The sequence below is a fragment of the Rhea pennata genome, chromosome 24 (assembly GCF_028389875.1).
Source record: "Rhea pennata isolate bPtePen1 chromosome 24, bPtePen1.pri, whole genome shotgun sequence".
Taxonomy (NCBI): Eukaryota; Metazoa; Chordata; class Aves; order Rheiformes; family Rheidae; genus Rhea; species Rhea pennata.
In genome coordinates this window covers 8,348,149-8,363,154 of record NC_084686.1, presented here as the reverse complement: position 1 = coordinate 8,363,154, position 15,006 = coordinate 8,348,149, and the positions used below count along the sequence as shown (strand labels likewise).

The 15,006-nt window shown below is 61.4% G+C and overlaps 5 non-coding genes across 5 annotated transcripts; all 5 read left to right on the top strand.

Moving 5' to 3' along the window:
• Positions 1–242: 242 nt before the first annotated feature.
• TRNAF-GAA (transfer RNA phenylalanine (anticodon GAA)) lies at positions 243–315 on the top strand. The gene has a single exon. It is a non-coding gene; the product is annotated as a tRNA-Phe (tRNA).
• A 1,896-nt stretch (positions 316–2,211) lies between these two features.
• TRNAF-GAA (transfer RNA phenylalanine (anticodon GAA)) lies at positions 2,212–2,284 on the top strand. The gene has a single exon. It is a non-coding gene; the product is annotated as a tRNA-Phe (tRNA).
• Positions 2,285–5,242: 2,958 nt separating this feature from the next.
• On the top strand, positions 5,243–5,315 carry TRNAF-GAA (transfer RNA phenylalanine (anticodon GAA)). The gene has a single exon. It is a non-coding gene; the product is annotated as a tRNA-Phe (tRNA).
• A 2,803-nt stretch (positions 5,316–8,118) lies between these two features.
• On the top strand, positions 8,119–8,191 carry TRNAF-GAA (transfer RNA phenylalanine (anticodon GAA)). The gene has a single exon. It is a non-coding gene; the product is annotated as a tRNA-Phe (tRNA).
• Positions 8,192–9,025: 834 nt separating this feature from the next.
• Positions 9,026–9,098, top strand: TRNAF-GAA (transfer RNA phenylalanine (anticodon GAA)). The gene has a single exon. It is a non-coding gene; the product is annotated as a tRNA-Phe (tRNA).
• The last annotated feature ends 5,908 nt before the right edge of the window (positions 9,099–15,006 follow it).

Here is a 15,006-nt window from a genome sequence, read left to right as displayed (position 1 = left end):
TGTTAGTTTTACGGCGGGCAGAACAAGGACTGGTTCAGGCATTGCCCCCCACACCCACACAGCAGGTGCCATCCAACCCGTGCCTGGAGAACAAGAGCAGAGCAAGTTGGGCAATGGTCAGCAGGGACATCCAGAGCCCGGCAATGTCCAGGCAACATACAGCTTGCTGCAGGCACCTCCTGCGCCTTGGCCTCCGCTCTGGCACGGCTCTGCTGTGAGCGAACAAAAGCTCTCAGGGCAGGGCCGAAGTAGCTCAGCTGGGAGAGCGTTAGACTGAAGATCTAAAGGTCCCTGGTTGAAGCCCGGGCTTCGGCAAGTGGCAGGGCGGGAGGGGTCCTTGTTGCTTCCTCCTGGCGTTTTGCAGAGCGGCGCTCTCTTCTTCCAGCCTGCCCCACCATGGCCGTGTCCTACACACCATGCAGATGGCCACGGCCCACCCCACAGCTGCGGGGAGCAGCCAGGACCCACACCGATGGCATTCTCCTTTGCTCGGCATCCTCCCACCCTGCGCTCCCTCACCTCTCTGGGGCCAAGCCAGAAGGCTGGCAGGGCCATGGGGGACCTCAAAGGATGCCGGAGGCATTTGGGTGCTGCGCTGCATCCACCCAAGCGGGGCTTCCAAAAGGCGGTCAGCAATCGCTCTCCAGCCTCACCCCCTTATCCTGTGGGGTCCTCACAGCCTCTCCTGTCCAACAAGCCCATGAGAGATGTTGGGTTGCGGCATCTCCACCTCTCGAGATCTGCCCAACGTGGCTGGGCAAAGTCCTGAGAGACCCGTGCCAAGGGGTCCCGCTCTGATCACGACAGGCTGTGCGCGACACTCCTGAGATGCCCTCCACCATCAGCGTTTGGCAGAACGTGTCAAGACACCCTCGGGACCACCTCAACCAAGTGGACGTGCGCACGCACCCGTGGAGCTTCCCTCGCGAGGCTTTGGGAGGAAAGTGCTCTTTGGAGATGCTGCCGTTGGCCGACCTGGGGCATTCCCAATGACTGGAGGCATGTCAAGCCACCTGTGGGGACATTGGTGGATTTCTGCGGACGAGGGAGGACCTGTAGGTGTGTTAGTTTTACGGCGGGCAGAACAAGGACTGGTTCAGGCATTGCCCCCCACACCCACACAGCAGGTGCCATCCAACCCGTGCCTGGAGAACAACAGCAGAGCAAGTTGGGCAATGGTCAGCAGGGACATCCAGAGCCCGGCAATGTCCAGGCAACATACAGCTTGCTGCAGGCACCTCCTGCGCCTTGGCCTCCGCTCTGGCACGGCTCTGCTGTGAGCGAACAAAAGCTCTCAGGGCAGGGCCGAAGTAGTTCAGCTGGGAGAGCGTTAGACTGAAGATCTAAAGGTCCCTGGTTGAAGCCCGGGCTTCGGCAAGTGGCAGGGCGGGAGGGGTCCTTGTTGCTTCCTCCTGGCGTTTTGCAGAGCGGCGCTCTCTTCTTCCAGCCTGCCCCACCATGGCCGTGTCCTACACACCATGCAGATGGCCACGGCCCACCCCACAGCTGCGGGGAGCAGCCAGGACCCACACCGATGGCATTCTCCTTTGCTCGGCATCCTCCCACCCTGCGCTCCCTCACCTCTCTGGGGCCAAGCCAGAAGGCTGGCGGGGCCATGGGGGACCTCAAAGGATGCCGGAGGCATTTGGGTGCTGCGCTGCATCCACCCAAGCGGGGCTTCCAAAAGGCGGTCAGCAATCGCTCTCCAGCCTCACCCCCTTATCCTGTGGGGTCCTCACAGCCTCTCCTGTCCAACAAGCCCATGAGAGATGTTGGGTTGCGGCATCTCCACCTCTCGAGATCTGCCCAACGTGGCTGGGCAAAGTCCCCACGCGAGGCTTTGGGAGGAAAGTGCTCTTTGGAGATGCTGCCGTTGGCCGACCTGGGGCATTCCCAATGACTGGAGGCATGTCAAGCCACCTGTGGGGACATTGGTGGATTTCTGCGGACGAGGGAGGACCTGTAGGTGTGTTAGTTTTACGGCGGGCAGAACAAGGACTGGTTCAGGCATTGCCCCCCACACCCACACAGCAGGTGCCATCCAACCCGTGCCTGGAGAACAAGAGCAGAGCAAGTTGGGCAATGGTCAGCAGGGACATCCAGAGCCCGGCAATGTCCAGGCAACATACAGCTTGCTGCAGGCACCTCCTGCGCCTTGGCCTCCGCTCTGGCACGGCTCTGCTGTGAGCGAACAAAAGCTCTCAGGGCAGGGCCGAAGTAGCTCAGCTGGGAGAGCGTTAGACTGAAGATCTAAAGGTCCCTGGTTGAAGCCCGGGCTTCGGCAAGTGGCAGGGCGGGAGGGGTCCTTGTTGCTTCCTCCTGGCGTTTTGCAGAGCGGCGCTCTCTTCTTCCAGCCTGCCCCACCATGGCCGTGTCCTACACACCATGCAGATGGCCACGGCCCACCCCACAGCTGCGGGGAGCAGCCAGGACCCACACCGATGGCATTCTCCTTTGCTCGGCATCCTCCCACCCTGCGCTCCCTCACCTCTCTGGGGCCAAGCCAGAAGGCTGGCAGGGCCATGGGGGACCTCAAAGGATGCCGGAGGCATTTGGGTGCTGCGCTGCATCCACCCAAGCGGGGCTTCCAAAAGGCGGTCAGCAATCGCTCTCCAGCCTCACCCCCTTATCCTGTGGGGTCCTCACAGCCTCTCCTGTCCAACAAGCCCATGAGAGATGTTGGGTTGCGGCATCTCCACCTCTCGAGATCTGCCCAACGTGGCTGGGCAAAGTCCTGAGAGACCCGTGCCAAGGGGTCCCGCTCTGATCACGACAGGCTGTGCGCGACACTCCTGAGATGCCCTCCACCATCAGCGTTTGGCAGAACGTGTCAAGACACCCTCGGGACCACCTCAACCAAGTGGACGTGCGCACGCACCCGTGGAGCTTCCCTCGCGAGGCTTTGGGAGGAAAGTGCTCTTTGGAGATGCTGCCGTTGGCCGACCTGGGGCATTCCCAATGACTGGAGGCATGTCAAGCCACCTGTGGGGACATTGGTGGATTTCTGCGGACGAGGGAGGACCTGTAGGTGTGTTAGTTTTACGGCGGGCAGAACAAGGACTGGTTCAGGCATTGCCCCCCACACCCACACAGCAGGTGCCATCCAACCCGTGCCTGGAGAACAAGAGCAGAGCAAGTTGGGCAATGGTCAGCAGGGACATCCAGAGCCCGGCAATGTCCAGGCAACATACAGCTTGCTGCAGGCACCTCCTGCGCCTTGGCCTCCGCTCTGGCACGGCTCTGCTGTGAGCGAACAAAAGCTCTCAGGGCAGGGCCGAAGTAGTTCAGCTGGGAGAGTGTTAGACTGAAGATCTAAAGGTCCCTGGTTGAAGCCCGGGCTTCGGCAAGTGGCAGGGCGGGAGGGGTCCTTGTTGCTTCCTCCTGGCGTTTTGCAGAGCGGCGCTCTCTTCTTCCAGCCTGCCCCACCATGGCCGTGTCCTACACACCATGCAGATGGCCACGGCCCACCCCACAGCTGCGGGGAGCAGCCAGGACCCACACCGATGGCATTCTCCTTTGCTCGGCATCCTCCCACCCTGCGCTCCCTCACCTCTCTGGGGCCAAGCCAGAAGGCTGGCAGGGCCATGGGGGACCTCAAAGGATGCCGGAGGCATTTGGGTGCTGCGCTGCATCCACCCAAGCGGGGCTTCCAAAAGGCGGTCAGCAATCGCTCTCCAGCCTCACCCCCTTATCCTGTGGGGTCCTCACAGCCTCTCCTGTCCAACAAGCCCATGAGAGATGTTGGGTTGCGGCATCTCCACCTCTCGAGATCTGCCCAACGTGGCTGGGCAAAGTCCTGAGAGACCCGTGCCAAGGGGTCCCGCTCTGATCACGACAGGCTGTGCGCAACACTCCTGAGATGCCCTCCACCATCAGCGTTTGGCAGAACGTGTCAAGACACCCTCGGGACCACCTCAACCAAGTGGACGTGCGCACGCACCCGTGGAGCTTCCCTCGCGAGGCTTTGGGAGGAAAGTGCTCTTTGGAGATGCTGCCGTTGGCCGTCCTGGGGCATTCCCAATGACTGGAGGCATGTCAAGCCACCTGTGGGGACATTGGTGGATTTCTGCGGACGAGGGAGGACCTGTAGGTGTGTTAGTTTTACGGCGGGCAGAACAAGGACTGGTTCAGGCATTGCCCCCCACACCCACACAGCAGGTGCCATCCAACCCGTGCCTGGAGAACAAGAGCAGAGCAAGTTGGGCAATGGTCAGCAGGGACATCCAGAGCCCGGCAATGTCCAGGCAACATACAGCTTGCTGCAGGCACCTCCTGCGCCTTGGCCTCCGCTCTGGCACGGCTCTGCTGTGAGCGAACAAAAGCTCTCAGGGCAGGGCCGAAGTAGCTCAGCTGGGAGAGCGTTAGACTGAAGATCTAAAGGTCCCTGGTTGAAGCCCGGGCTTTGGCAAGTGGCAGGGCGGGAGGGGTCCTTGTTGCTTCCTCCTGGCGTTTTGCAGAGCGGCGCTCTCTTCTTCCAGCCTGCCCCACCATGGCCGTGTCCTACACACCATGCAGATGGCCACGGCCCACCCCACAGCTGCGGGGAGCAGCCAGGACCCACACCGATGGCATTCTCCTTTGCTCGGCATCCTCCCACCCTGCGCTCCCTCACCTCTCTGGGGCCAAGCCAGAAGGCTGGCGGGGCCATGGGGGACCTCAAAGGATGCCGGAGGCATTTGGGTGCTGCGCTGCATCCACCCAAGCGGGGCTTCCAAAAGGCGGTCAGCAATCGCTCTCCAGCCTCACCCCCTTATCCTGTGGGGTCCTCACAGCCTCTCCTGTCCAACAAGCCCATGAGAGATGTTGGGTTGCGGCATCTCCACCTCTCGAGATCTGCCCAACGTGGCTGGGCAAAGTCCCCACGCGAGGCTTTGGGAGGAAAGTGCTCTTTGGAGATGCTGCCGTTGGCCGACCTGGGGCATTCCCAATGACTGGAGGCATGTCAAGCCACCTGTGGGGACATTGGTGGATTTCTGCGGACGAGGGAGGACCTGTAGGTGTGTTAGTTTTACGGCGGGCAGAACAAGGACTGGTTCAGGCATTGCCCCCCACACCCACACAGCAGGTGCCATCCAACCCGTGCCTGGAGAACAAGAGCAGAGCAAGTTGGGCAATGGTCAGCAGGGACATCCAGAGCCCGGCAATGTCCAGGCAACATACAGCTTGCTGCAGGCACCTCCTGCGCCTTGGCCTCCGCTCTGGCACGGCTCTGCTGTGAGCGAACAAAAGCTCTCAGGGCAGGGCCGAAGTAGCTCAGCTGGGAGAGCGTTAGACTGAAGATCTAAAGGTCCCTGGTTGAAGCCCGGGCTTCGGCAAGTGGCAGGGCGGGAGGGGTCCTTGTTGCTTCCTCCTGGCGTTTTGCAGAGCGGCGCTCTCTTCTTCCAGCCTGCCCCACCATGGCCGTGTCCTACACACCATGCAGATGGCCACGGCCCACCCCACAGCTGCGGGGAGCAGCCAGGACCCACACCGATGGCATTCTCCTTTGCTCGGCATCCTCCCACCCTGCGCTCCCTCACCTCTCTGGGGCCAAGCCAGAAGGCTGGCAGGGCCATGGGGGACCTCAAAGGATGCCGGAGGCATTTGGGTGCTGCGCTGCATCCACCCAAGCGGGGCTTCCAAAAGGCGGTCAGCAATCGCTCTCCAGCCTCACCCCCTTATCCTGTGGGGTCCTCACAGCCTCTCCTGTCCAACAAGCCCATGAGAGATGTTGGGTTGCGGCATCTCCACCTCTCGAGATCTGCCCAACGTGGCTGGGCAAAGTCCTGAGAGACCCGTGCCAAGGGGTCCCGCTCTGATCACGACAGGCTGTGCGCGACACTCCTGAGATGCCCTCCACCATCAGCGTTTGGCAGAACGTGTCAAGACACCCTCGGGACCACCTCAACCAAGTGGACGTGCGCACGCACCCGTGGAGCTTCCCTCGCGAGGCTTTGGGAGGAAAGTGCTCTTTGGAGATGCTGCCGTTGGCCGACCTGGGGCATTCCCAATGACTGGAGGCATGTCAAGCCACCTGTGGGGACATTGGTGGATTTCTGCGGACGAGGGAGGACCTGTAGGTGTGTTAGTTTTACGGCGGGCAGAACAAGGACTGGTTCAGGCATTGCCCCCCACACCCACACAGCAGGTGCCATCCAACCCGTGCCTGGAGAACAAGAGCAGAGCAAGTTGGGCAATGGTCAGCAGGGACATCCAGAGCCCGGCAATGTCCAGGCAACATACAGCTTGCTGCAGGCACCTCCTGCGCCTTGGCCTCCGCTCTGGCACGGCTCTGCTGTGAGCGAACAAAAGCTCTCAGGGCAGGGCCGAAGTAGCTCAGCTGGGAGAGCGTTAGACTGAAGATCTAAAGGTCCCTGGTTGAAGCCTGGGCTTCGGCAAGTGGCAGGGCGGGAGGGGTCCTTGTTGCTTCCTCCTGGCGTTTTGCAGAGCGGCGCTCTCTTCTTCCAGCCTGCCCCACCATGGCCGTGTCCTACACACCATGCAGATGGCCACGGCCCACCCCACAGCTGCGGGGAGCAGCCAGGACCCACACCGATGGCATTCTCCTTTGCTCGGCATCCTCCCACCCTGCGCTCCCTCACCTCTCTGGGGCCAAGCCAGAAGGCTGGCAGGGCCATGGGGGACCTCAAAGGATGCCGGAGGCATTTGGGTGCTGCGCTGCATCCACCCAAGCGGGGCTTCCAAAAGGCGGTCAGCAATCGCTCTCCAGCCTCACCCCCTTATCCTGTGGGGTCCTCACAGCCTCTCCTGTCCAACAAGCCCATGAGAGATGTTGGGTTGCGGCATCTCCACCTCTCGAGATCTGCCCAACGTGGCTGGGCAAAGTCCCCACGCGAGGCTTTGGGAGGAAAGTGCTCTTTGGAGATGCTGCCGTTGGCCGACCTGGGGCATTCCCAATGACTGGAGGCATGTCAAGCCACCTGTGGGGACATTGGTGGATTTCTGCGGACGAGGGAGGACCTGTAGGTGTGTTAGTTTTACGGCGGGCAGAACAAGGACTGGTTCAGGCATTGCCCCCCACACCCACACAGCAGGTGCCATCCAACCCGTGCCTGGAGAACAAGAGCAGAGCAAGTTGGGCAATGGTCAGCAGGGACATCCAGAGCCCGGCAATGTCCAGGCAACATACAGCTTGCTGCAGGCACCTCCTGCGCCTTGGCCTCCGCTCTGGCACGGCTCTGCTGTGAGCGAACAAAAGCTCTCAGGGCAGGGCCGAAGTAGCTCAGCTGGGAGAGCGTTAGACTGAAGATCTAAAGGTCCCTGGTCGAAGCCCGGGCTTCGGCAAGTGGCAGGGCGGGAGGGGTCCTTGTTGCTTCCTCCTGGCGTTTTGCAGAGCGGCGCTCTCTTCTTCCAGCCTGCCCCACCATGGCCGTGTCCTACACACCATGCAGATGGCCACGGCCCACCCCACAGCTGCGGGGAGCAGCCAGGACCCACACCGATGGCATTCTCCTTTGCTCGGCATCCTCCCACCCTGCGCTCCCTCACCTCTCTGGGGCCAAGCCAGAAGGCTGGCAGGGCCATGGGGGACCTCAAAGGATGCCGGAGGCATTTGGGTGCTGCGCTGCATCCACCCAAGCGGGGCTTCCAAAAGGCGGTCAGCAATCGCTCTCCAGCCTCACCCCCTTATCCTGTGGGGTCCTCACAGCCTCTCCTGTCCAACAAGCCCATGAGAGATGTTGGGTTGCGGCATCTCCACCTCTCGAGATCTGCCCAACGTGGCTGGGCAAAGTCCCCACACGAGGCTTTGGGAGGAAAGTGCTCTTTGGAGATGCTGCCGTTGGCCGACCTGGGGCATTCCCAATGACTGGAGGCATGTCAAGCCACCTGTGGGGACATTGGTGGATTTCTGCGGACGAGGGAGGACCTGTAGGTGTGTTAGTTTTACGGCAGGCAGAACAAGGACTGGTTCAGGCATTGCCCCCCACACCCACACAGCAGGTGCCATCCAACCCGTGCCTGGAGAACAAGAGCAGAGCAAGTTGGGCAATGGTCAGCAGGGACATCCAGAGCCCGGCAATGTCCAGGCAACATACAGCTTGCTGCAGGCACCTCCTGCGCCTTGGCCTCCGCTCTGGCACGGCTCTGCTGTGAGCGAACAAAAGCTCTCAGGGCAGGGCCGAAGTAGCTCAGCTGGGAGAGCGTTAGACTGAAGATCTAAAGGTCCCTGGTTGAAGCCCGGGCTTCGGCAAGTGGCAGGGCGGGAGGGGTCCTTGTTGCTTCCTCCTGGCGTTTTGCAGAGCGGCGCTCTCTTCTTCCAGCCTGCCCCACCATGGCCGTGTCCTACACACCATGCAGATGGCCACGGCCCACCCCACAGCTGCGGGGAGCAGCCAGGACCCACACCGATGGCATTCTCCTTTGCTCGGCATCCTCCCACCCTGCGCTCCCTCACCTCTCTGGGGCCAAGCCAGAAGGCTGGCAGGGCCATGGGGGACCTCAAAGGATGCCGGAGGCATCTGGGTGCTGCGCTGCATCCACCCAAGCGGGGCTTCCAAAAGGCGGTCAGCAATCGCTCTCCAGCCTCACCCCCTTATCCTGTGGGGTCCTCACAGCCTCTCCTGTCCAACAAGCCCATGAGAGATGTTGGGTTGCGGCATCTCCACCTCTCGAGATCTGCCCAACGTGGCTGGGCAAAGTCCCCACGCGAGGCTTTGGGAGGAAAGTGCTCTTTGGAGATGCTGCCGTTGGCCGTCCTGGGGCATTCCCAATGACTGGAGGCATGTCAAGCCACCTGTGGGGACATTGGTGGATTTCTGCGGACGAGGGAGGACCTGTAGGTGTGTTAGTTTTACAGCGGGCAGAACAAGGACTGGTTCAGGCATTGCCCCCCACACCCACACAGCAGGTGCCATCCAACCCGTGCCTGGAGAACAAGAGCAGAGCAAGTTGGGCAATGGTCAGCAGGGACATCCAGAGCCCGGCAATGTCCAGGCAACATACAGCTTGCTGCAGGCACCTCCTGCGCCTTGGCCTCCGCTCTGGCACGGCTCTGCTGTGAGCGAACAAAAGCTCTCAGGGCAGGGCCGAAGTAGCTCAGCTGGGAGAGCGTTAGACTGAAGATCTAAAGGTCCCTGGTTGAAGCCCGGGCTTCGGCAAGTGGCAGGGCGGGAGGGGTCCTTGTTGCTTCCTCCTGGCGTTTTGCAGAGCGGCGCTCTCTTCTTCCAGCCTGCCCCACCATGGCCATGTCCTACACACCATGCAGATGGCCACGGCCCACCCCACAGCTGCGGGGAGCTGCCAGGACCCACACCGATGGCATTCTCCTTTGCTCGGCATCCTCCCACCCTGCGCTCCCTCACCTCTCTGGGGCCAAGCCAGAAGGCTGGCAGGGCCATGGGGGACCTCAAAGGATGCCGGAGGCATTTGGGTGCTGCGCTGCATCCACCCAAGCGGGGCTTCCAAAAGGCGGTCAGCAATCGCTCTCCAGCCTCACCCCCTTATCCTGTGGGGTCCTCACAGCCTCTCCTGTCCAACAAGCCCATGAGAGATGTTGGGTTGCGGCATCTCCACCTCTCGAGATCTGCCCAACGTGGCTGGGCAAAGTCCTGAGAGACCCGTGCCAAGGGGTCCCGCTCTGATCACGACAGGCTGTGCGCGACACTCCTGAGATGCCCTCCACCATCAGCGTTTGGCAGAACGTGTCAAGACACCCTCGGGACCACCTCAACCAAGTGGACGTGCGCACGCACCCGTGGAGCTTCCCTCGCGAGGCTTTGGGAGGAAAGTGCTCTTTGGAGATGCTGCCGTTGGCCGTCCTGGGGCATTCCCAATGACTGGAGGCATGTCAAGCCACCTGTGGGGACATTGGTGGATTTCTGCGGACGAGGGAGGACCTGTAGGTGTGTTAGTTTTACGGCGGGCAGAACAAGGACTGGTTCAGGCATTGCCCCCCACACCCACACAGCAGGTGCCATCCAACCCGTGCCTGGAGAACAAGAGCAGAGCAAGTTGGGCAATGGTCAGCAGGGACATCCAGAGCCCGGCAATGTCCAGGCAACATACAGCTTGCTGCAGGCACCTCCTGCGCCTTGGCCTCCGCTCTGGCACGGCTCTGCTGTGAGCGAACAAAAGCTCTCAGGGCAGGGCCGAAGTAGCTCAGCTGGGAGAGCGTTAGACTGAAGATCTAAAGGTCCCTGGTTGAAGCCCGGGCTTTGGCAAGTGGCAGGGCGGGAGGGGTCCTTGTTGCTTCCTCCTGGCGTTTTGCAGAGCGGCGCTCTCTTCTTCCAGCCTGCCCCACCATGGCCATGTCCTACACACCATGCAGATGGCCACGGCCCACCCCACAGCTGCGGGGAGCAGCCAGGACCCACACCGATGGCATTCTCCTTTGCTCGGCATCCTCCCACCCTGCGCTCCCTCACCTCTCTGGGGCCAAGCCAGAAGGCTGGCAGGGCCATGGGGGACCTCAAAGGATGCCGGAGGCATTTGGGTGCTGCGCTGCATCCACCCAAGCGGGGCTTCCAAAAGGCGGTCAGCAATCGCTCTCCAGCCTCACCCCCTTATCCTGTGGGGTCCTCACAGCCTCTCCTGTCCAACAAGCCCATGAGAGATGTTGGCTTGCGGCATCTCCACCTCTCGAGATCTGCCCAACGTGGCTGGGCAAAGTCCCCACGCGAGGCTTTGGGAGGAGAGTGCTCTTTGGAGATGCTGCCGTTGGCCGTCCTGGGGCATTCCCAATGACTGGAGGCATGTCAAGCCACCTGTGGGGACATTGGTGGATTTCTGGGGACGAGGGAGGACCTGTAGGTGTGTTAGTTTTACGGCGGGCAGAACAAGGACTGGTTCAGGCATTGCCCCCCACACCCACACAGCAGGTGCCATCCAACCCGTGCCTGGAGAACAAGAGCAGAGCAAGTTGGGCAATGGTCAGCAGGGACATCCAGAGCCCGGCAATGTCCAGGCAACATACAGCTTGCTGCAGGCACCTCCTGCGCCTTGGCCTCCGCTCTGGCACGGCTCTGCTGTGAGCGAACAAAAGCTCTCAGGGCAGGGCCGAAGTAGCTCAGCTGGGAGAGCGTTAGACTGAAGATCTAAAGGTCCCTGGTTGAAGCCCGGGCTTTGGCAAGTGGCAGGGCGGGAGGGGTCCTTGTTGCTTCCTCCTGGCGTTTTGCAGAGCGGCGCTCTCTTCTTCCAGCCTGCCCCACCATGGCCGTGTCCTACACACCATGCAGATGGCCACGGCCCACCCCACAGCTGCTGGGAGCAGCCAGGACCCACACCGATGGCATTCTCCTTTGCTCGGCATCCTCCCACCCTGCGCTCCCTCACCTCTCTGGGGCCAAGCCAGAAGGCTGGCAGGGCCATGGGGGACCTCAAAGGATGCCGGAGGCATTTGGGTGCTGCGCTGCATCCACCCAAGCGGGGCTTCCAAAAGGCGGTCAGCAATCGCTCTCCAGCCTCACCCCCTTATCCTGTGGGGTCCTCACAGCCTCTCCTGTCCAACAAGCCCATGAGAGATGTTGGCTTGCGGCATCTCCACCTCTCGAGATCTGCCCAACGTGGCTGGGCAAAGTCCTGAGAGACCCGTGCCAAGGGGTCCCGCTCTGATCACGACAGGCTGTGCGCGACACTCCTGAGATGCCCTCCACCATCAGCGTTTGGCAGAACGTGTCAAGACACCCTCGGGACCACCTCAACCAAGTGGACGTGCGCACGCACCCGTGGAGCTTCCCTCGCGAGGCTTTGGGAGGAAAGTGCTCTTTGGAGATGCTGCCGTTGGCCGTCCTGGGGCATTCCCAATGACTGGAGGCATGTCAAGCCACCTGTGGGGACATTGGTGGATTTCTGCGGACGAGGGAGGACCTGTAGGTGTGTTAGTTTTACGGCGGGCAGAACAAGGACTGGTTCAGGCATTGCCCCCCACACCCACACAGCAGGTGCCATCCAACCCGTGCCTGGAGAACAAGAGCAGAGCAAGTTGGGCAATGGTCAGCAGGGACATCCAGAGCCCGGCAATGTCCAGGCAACATACAGCTTGCTGCAGGCACCTCCTGCGCCTTGGCCTCCGCTCTGGCACAGCTCTGCTGTGAGCGAACAAAAGCTCTCAGGGCAGGGCCGAAGTAGCTCAGCTGGGAGAGCGTTAGACTGAAGATCTAAAGGTCCCTGGTTGAAGCCCGGGCTTTGGCAAGTGGCAGGGCGGGAGGGGTCCTTGTTGCTTCCTCCTGGCGTTTTGCAGAGCGGCGCTCTCTTCTTCCAGCCTGCCCCACCATGGCCGTGTCCTACACACCATGCAGATGGCCACGGCCCACCCCACAGCTGCGGGGAGCAGCCAGGACCCACACCGATGGCATTCTCCTTTGCTCGGCATCCTCCCACCCTGCGCTCCCTCACCTCTCTGGGGCCAAGCCAGAAGGCTGGCAGGGCCATGGGGGACCTCAAAGGATGCCGGAGGCATTTGGGTGCTGCGCTGCATCCACCCAAGCGGGGCTTCCAAAAGGCGGTCAGCAATCGCTCTCCAGCCTCACCCCCTTATCCTGTGGGGTCCTCACAGCCTCTCCTGTCCAACAAGCCCATGAGAGATGTTGGGTTGCGGCATCTCCACCTCTCGAGATCTGCCCAACGTGGCTGGGCAAAGTCCCCACGCGAGGCTTTGGGAGGAAAGTGCTCTTTGGAGATGCTGCCGTTGGCCGACCTGGGGCATTCCCAATGACTGGAGGCATGTCAAGCCACCTGTGGGGACATTGGTGGATTTCTGCGGACGAGGGAGGACCTGTAGGTGTGTTAGTTTTACGGCGGGCAGAACAAGGACTGGTTCAGGCATTGCCCCCCACACCCACACAGCAGGTGCCATCCAACCCGTGCCTGGAGAACAAGAGCAGAGCAAGTTGGGCAATGGTCAGCAGGGACATCCAGAGCCCGGCAATGTCCAGGCAACATACAGCTTGCTGCAGGCACCTCCTGCGCCTTGGCCTCCGCTCTGGCACGGCTCTGCTGTGAGCGAACAAAAGCTCTCAGGGCAGGGCCGAAGTAGCTCAGCTGGGAGAGCGTTAGACTGAAGATCTAAAGGTCCCTGGTTGAAGCCCGGGCTTTGGCAAGTGGCAGGGCGGGAGGGGTCCTTGTTGCTTCCTCCTGGCGTTTTGCAGAGCGGCGCTCTCTTCTTCCAGCCTGCCCCACCATGGCCGTGTCCTACACACCATGCAGATGGCCACGGCCCACCCCACAGCTGCGGGGAGCAGCCAGGACCCACACCGATGGCATTCTCCTTTGCTCGGCATCCTCCCACCCTGCGCTCCCTCACCTCTCTGGGGCCAAGCCAGAAGGCTGGCAGGGCCATGGGGGACCTCAAAGGATGCCGGAGGCATTTGGGTGCTGCGCTGCATCCACCCAAGCGGGGCTTCCAAAAGGCGGTCAGCAATCGCTCTCCAGCCTCACCCCCTTATCCTGTGGGGTCCTCACAGCCTCTCCTGTCCAACAAGCCCATGAGAGATGTTGGGTTGCGGCATCTCCACCTCTCGAGATCTGCCCAACGTGGCTGGGCAAAGTCCCCACGAGAGGCTTTGGGAGGAAAGTGCTCTTTGGAGATGCTGCCGTTGGCCGTCCTGGGGCATTCCCAATGACTGGAGGCATGTCAAGCCACCTGTGGGGACATTGGTGGATTTCTGCGGACGAGGGAGGACCTGTAGGTGTGTTAGTTTTACGGCGGGCAGAACAAGGACTGGTTCAGGCATTGCCCCCCACACCCACACAGCAGGTGCCATCCAACCCGTGCCTGGAGAACAAGAGCAGAGCAAGTTGGGCAATGGTCAGCAGGGACATCCAGAGCCCGGCAATGTCCAGGCAACATACAGCTTGCTGCAGGCACCTCCTGCGCCTTGGCCTCCGCTCTGGCACGGCTCTGCTGTGAGCGAACAAAAGCTCTCAGGGCAGGGCCGAAGTAGCTCAGCTGGGAGAGCGTTAGACTGAAGATCTAAAGGTCCCTGGTTGAAGCCCGGGCTTTGGCAAGTGGCAGGGCGGGAGGGGTCCTTGTTGCTTCCTCCTGGCGTTTTGCAGAGCGGCGCTCTCTTCTTCCAGCCTGCCCCACCATGGCCGTGTCCTACACACCATGCAGATGGCCACGGCCCACCCCACAGCTGCGGGGAGCAGCCAGGACCCACACCGATGGCATTCTCCTTTGCTCGGCATCCTCCCACCCTGCGCTCCCTCACCTCTCTGGGGCCAAGCCAGAAGGCTGGCAGGGCCATGGGGGACCTCAAAGGATGCCGGAGGCATTTGGGTGCTGCGCTGCATCCACCCAAGCGGGGCTTCCAAAAGGCGGTCAGCAATCGCTCTCCAGCCTCACCCCCTTATCCTGTGGGGTCCTCACAGCCTCTCCTGTCCAACAAGCCCATGAGAGATGTTGGGTTGCGGCATCTCCACCTCTCGAGATCTGCCCAACGTGGCTGGGCAAAGTCCTGAGAGACCCGTGCCAAGGGGTCCCGCTCTGATCACGACAGGCTGTGCGCGACACTCCTGAGATGCCCTCCACCATCAGCGTTTGGCAGAACGTGTCAAGACACCCTCGGGACCACCTCAACCAAGTGGACGTGCGCACGCACCCGTGGAGCTTCCCTCGCGAGGCTTTGGGAGGAAAGTGCTCTTTGGAGATGCTGCCGTTGGCCGTCCTGGGGCATTCCCAATGACTGGAGGCATGTCAAGCCACCTGTGGGGACATTGGTGGATTTCTGCGGACGAGGGAGGACCTGTAGGTGTGTTAGTTTTACGGCGGGCAGAACAAGGACTGGTTCAGGCATTGCCCCCCACACCCACACAGCAGGTGCCATCCAACCCGTGCCTGGAGAACAAGAGCAGAGCAAGTTGGGCAATGGTCAGCAGGGACATCCAGAGCCCGGCAATGTCCAGGCAACATACAGCTTGCTGCAGGCACCTCCTGCGCCTTGGCCTCCGCTCTGGCACGGCTCTGCTGTGAGCGAACAAAAGCTCTCAGGGCAGGGCCGAAGTAGCTCAGCTGGGAGAGCGTTAGACTGAAGATCTAAAGGTCCCTGGTTGAAGCCCGGGCTTTGGCAA